This window comes from Paralichthys olivaceus, chromosome 12 (assembly GCF_024713975.1).
Source record: "Paralichthys olivaceus isolate ysfri-2021 chromosome 12, ASM2471397v2, whole genome shotgun sequence".
NCBI lineage: Eukaryota > Metazoa > Chordata > Actinopteri > Pleuronectiformes > Paralichthyidae > Paralichthys > Paralichthys olivaceus.
The window spans coordinates 1,620,561-1,626,560 of NC_091104.1; positions in this window are offsets into that span (position 1 = coordinate 1,620,561).

Sequence of the window (6,000 nt, forward strand, 5' to 3'; positions counted from 1 at the left end):
TGCAAGGTGGAAGGAAATGAGTGTCTCACATCAAACACACATGTTCAAATACAAGCAATAATAAGTGATATAAAATTGAGGCAACATCTCCAAGAGGAATTGAATCCATGGCTGGGGATATCCTTGAAGATATGGTTTGAGATTATATCAAAGAATAAAGTGATTGAACAGAGTAAGATATTGAGATGAATCACATATGATTCAGACTTCACACCAAACACAGCAGATAGAAGATTCAGTAGATGGGACGCGGGACCAAAAATATTTTGGGAACTTTTTAAAAAGAAGACCATCGAAAGTTTTCAGGATCTAAAAAATCAGTATGGATTAAACAATCAAGATTTATACAGATATCTACAGATGCAGCATTATATGGAGCAAACTATAAAAAAGTTTAATTCAGATGAGCCTGAGTCAGGAATCATAAGTTATTCATCTCAGCATATGATTCAGACCAGGGAAAGAAACTAATCACAAAACTTTATAAAGAAGTCGAAAGATTAAAGGGTAACAATATGACATATATAAAAGAAAAGTGGGGAAAAGAGGCTGGGAGGCAGTTATCAGAGGACGAATGGGACAAGGTAAATGAAGGACAGTGGAAAACAACATGCTCCCTCTCATGGGGAGAATATGGTTGGAAGAACATTGTAAGATACTTTATTACACCAACACAACAGAAATCTCAGGACACACGATGTTGGAGACTGTGTGGGGAAAATAAGGCCAACCATTTTCATATCTTTTGGGGATGACCTTTTTGGCAGGAGTTAAAGAAGAGTATGGAAAAAATTCTGAAAGTGCAAATTCCACTTTCATTTGAAGTTTTATATTTGGGAAAAGAGAACCAGGAGATTACAAGGTCAGGAGATAAATACATATTTCGAATAATGGTGGTGGCGGCTAAAAAGGCCATCACCAGAAAATGGCTAAAAACAGATCCACCAAACCAAAAATAGAGGATTGGGTAAAGGTAATGCTCGATATATATAGAATGGAGAAGCTGACTTTCTCAGCTAGACTAAAATCAGATACTTTTAAAAACTACTGGGAAAACTTCAAGGGTTGATTTTGTGTCTCCATTGAGAGCAAACTTTGTGCAGTAAGGGCAGTGTGTATTGCAGTGTTGACCCCTTGGTTCAGGCTACAAACTTGTTTATTGTTCATATATTTATTTGATATGTTTACCCCCCATCAGGAGACAAGGGACAATGCAGGAGAGGTGTGAAAATAAGGACAGGAGTGAAAAAGTGGTTCATTTTTCTTCACATTTACTCTACTGTAACTTTAATTGAGAATTCATGTCCAATTACGTCTCTGCTCCGCGGTGGACAAGCATAGGAATGTTTTATACTGTTGGAAAATTGTACAGATTATGTAAATTGTTGATGGAATATTGATATGTGGAATCAATAAAAAAAGCTCTGGGTGTTGCAGGTCAAAAGATCAAATTTGGGGCCTTTTGGGTTCAAATTCCACCTACCTCAGTTCCAGCCCCAAACCACCCAGGGGCCCAAAATTGTCAGTAGAGGTTCCCCCAGGGACCCAGGCAGCGCAACTACGTTCTGGTTGCCGTAGCCGGAAGTTATTTTTCTTCGTCTCAAGGTGTGAAAGTGTAAAATACCTGAAAAAGGGAGTATTTGAGTGAACAATAGATGGACACAAAATTTTCTCAGATCTTGTGTTTTATGACTCACTGTCAGGGTAACCACCTACTGTAAATACAAATGCCACAATGTGTACAATTACTGCTGAATATCTACAGAACTGAAATATAACATACGTCAATAGACTATACTGAAATATTACTATAGACAATGTACATCCAAACAGACATTTAACACGTCTAATCACCTAGGTAAGTGATAAGTCACCTAGCACTTGCATTCAATAAACAACTTTGGATACCAGTAATAAAGTAAACATAAGCATGTAAGATAAACAAATACAGCATTTCACAAAATATTCTCTAACTCGGCTTACTTCTAATATACTGATAATATATTGCAACTCACAATTTAGAACAGTACACTCACTCAGTAACGCAAATATTTCAGCAAACATAAATATAGAATAGCCTGCTTGCAACAACACTAGTCACATAGTTTTTCCATAGCCACGATGTACTATTCCACAGACGACACACAGTTTGCATTGCAGGAGATTAATGTGGCTAATGTTAGCTTAATCGTCGTCATGTAATTAATAACATTACTTCACGCTACACGAACATACTGTATTGCAAATAGTTTCCTGAGCACATATACACATTCACCTAACACACTGGTAAATATTAAACAGTATTATGAGGAACTCATACCTGAAAAAGGGAGTATTTGAGTTAACGATTAATGGACACAAACTTTTCTCAGATCATGTTTATTATGACTGAAGGGAGGAAGCGTAGTGTCTCTTAACGTTACTCAAAAGTTCTATGCTCCCTCTGCTGGATCCCTGAGGTAACTACTCCTGCTCTTACTGCTGCTGGTTTGAGAATAACTTGTTGAACATAAAACACAAGAATACACAAAAATAATGTTCTCTAACTACTGCAACTGACAGTAAACATTACCATAACATGAATATGCTCAAGTATTAGAATATGAGAAATTAAATATTACTCTGCTACTTCAGCTAACTTGCTGGTAAAGCACAATATTATATAATATATGAAAGGGGAATATAAAAGTAAGGGTAAATCCCATTACAAATGCCTAGTATATGCTGGCCCTTCATTTCAGCCAAAATAGCTTCAAACTGTTTGAAAGTTACACCTTTGCGATCACATAGGCCCCCTGATCAACATTCTACCCTGTCATACCCGTATGTCCTCTGTACTGTTATCAAAATGGAACCTCGGAAATGGGCTTAATTGATACCAAAGGTCACCTGGGCCTCTGTGTGGTTTGGATGAAAATCGGTAATGCAGGCTCAAAGAGCCCCTCATGACCAGTGGGTCAAATTTGGTGCTCTTGGGAAGGCCCTGAAAGGGATTGTAATTTTCCCAAAAAGCTCCAGAACCAAGAGGCTCCAAACCCAGTCACACTACCCAATTTGGAAGCACCTTGTGAGGAATGCCTGCTGGACAATTGGTGGCACTTTTCCCCTATGTAAAATGCCTACAAGTTTCTGAGTTGTGTCTTTTTGGCCCCTGTTTAGGCCCCTGACCAGCTAGAGAACTGAAATCCAAGTTGAAGTTAATTTTTTTACCAAGTTTGACGAAATTCCCATCTTTAGATATCAATTTCAGGAAAAATAGTAACATACTTTGTGAGAACACTGTGACATTTGGCTACCAAAATGAAATCCCAATTCATGTGAATGTTTGTGCCAAATGTGAAAGAATTCCCTGAAGGCATTTCGGATATATCGCATTTACAAGGCAAGAAGTGTGCTTTGTGAGGTCCTAGTGACCTTGCCATTTGATCTTTGACAAGTGAATTCTATTCAAGTCATCATTGAGGCCAAGTGAATGTTTGTGCCACATGTAATGATATTTCCTTTGTATTCAAAACAATGCAAAGTCAAGTGAGCTTGACCTTTCGACCTTTGACTAACATGACGTAGTTGTTCATGAGATATGGCTTTCACATGAATGGGACAGACAGATGGATGGATAAGCTGAAAACATAATGCCTCTGGCCATACTGAAAGTGAAAATGGTAAAGAAAGAAATATAGCAATACATGATAAATAATTTGTTCCATGTTCTTTTATTTTACATGGATGATTTCTTGACAAAACAAGCCAACTCTATAAATTTGAACTGAGTGTCAGAAATTAACACGACATTCATAGCATCTGCAAACAATTTTTCCCCACAAATTTCTGAAACATTCTGAGAATCTACATCGCAGTATATTGTAAAATATCATGTGTTTCAATACTCACATTATTGATGGAACCTCAGTGATGTCTACTGTCCCTGGCTCAGACACTCTCTCAAGCATCTACAGTACATGTCAAGACAGGTAATGGTAGCATTAAAATAACATTAGATATCTACAATTCAGTTGAACTATTATAGTTTCAGATATTAACCATTTAATTCCGAGTTCAGTCAGGAACCCTTTGTTATGATTTACCCATTTGTTGCAAATGGGGACACAGTTATGATTGGCACTGAAGGCTCCATTCTTTGGATGTTCCCTGGTTAGCCGAGCAGCGTGCTAAGATAAAACAGGGAACATATGCAGAGCCCCCAGTGGGCGTAGCAGACAAGGTACTTTTGTTTAAGATGAATTACCACAACCGTGTTTGGACTCGGTGCTGTGGTGGCAATTTCTGTGAAACAAGCACAAAGTCAAACACTTCTTTCTGTACATTTAATTCAGCATCTGCAGATGGACTCATTAGTACACATCACCTGATTGACATGCACAAATGAGCAAAGAACATAGGAGAATCTGTGTTCTTATAACTCACAGCCCCCTCCCACTAAGCGTGCAAAGGTATATATTACCCTCCTGTCACTCAGTGGAGGAGATATCCTGTCCTTTTGTTTACATGTTCTGTGGATGACCCCGCTGTGAGATCCCAGTTGTTTGATCCCAATCAGAGATACAAAAAGATACCATAAGTTGTGGTTTCTCTAGGCTATAAAACTCAAGTCTCTTAAGCCACCATCATAAACCTTAAAGTTGATTAAATGTGATGCTCTCCAAAAATTGTTTTTTAATGGTTTGTGAGTGTAGGGATAGTTTTAATGAATTTTTCACTGTGAATGTTCAATTTGCACTGCTCAGTTTTGCACAATCCTCACCTTATTCACCTCATTCGCCTTGTTTTTGCCTTACTTTTAAACCTTGGTTGTAATCTCCTGTATAAGTTCCATGTTTAAAAACTAATTGCCTTTTCACTAAAAATAATAATAATAATAATTTTAAAAAATATATAAATATAAAACAATATACAAATAAAAATAATTAATTTCTATGAAAAAAAATTTTAATTTTAAATTTTTTTAAAAAAGGGATGAAAATGATGACAAACACAGGACTAATGTTCAAGGCCATAAGCCAAAGAATGGAACCAACAGGTTCTGTTCATGACTGTGGCCAGAACAAACCTGGAGCAGATTCTCCCCTTTAAACAAATAAAACAAAAATAGTTATGAAACAAGATGGAATAAATAAACATTATTTTATATATGTGGGTGTGTGTGCATATATGTACATATATAGTTCTATGTGTGTAAACATGTACCCATAAATTATTATTTTTTATTATCATTATCATTATCATTATCATTACTATTACTATTACTATTAATATTATTTATCCAATTTAATTTAAATCAATTGAAACAATTCCCAAAAAAGTTAGACATTTTTTTAAACAAAATCACTTTCCTCACCTCTCTTCCCTCATGAAAGTGAGGGAGTAGGGAGAGGCAGAGTTCACATCCCGAACAGGCGGGGGAGGGCTTAGCCTGGACAGGCTTCTCTCCCTGACTCTGCTACCCTTATTATATGAATGGTATAAAAAAAATATGAAAAGGAGGATTCTAAACCAAATCACTTTCATGATTTTTTTTTTTTTAAATATACGAATTAATTAATAAGGAGATATTTTAAATTTTAATCCTAATTCTATTTTACAACTCAAACTAGATTATAAACAATATTTTACATACAACAACAAGTTTTAAACTTGATAAAAATAATGTTTTCCTCTGATTGGCTCCACTACTCCCAAAGGATCATGGGAGTTAATTCAATAATAAATTTTTCTCCATTCATTTCCCTTATATCAACCACCAATCCTAAAAAAAAGTTGGAATCATAAACAAATTACTATCCCAATAAGGATTTCCCTAAAATTAAAAAAAAATATTTTAAAACATACTCAGAAATTTCAATTACTTATGAATTTTTTACAACTTTAAAATAATTTTTTCTCCTTAAAATACACATCCCACTCTCAAACAATGAGAATTAAGCTTTACAAATACATTTTATCCACTAATTAACCAAAAAATGGTAAATACACTGAGATTCT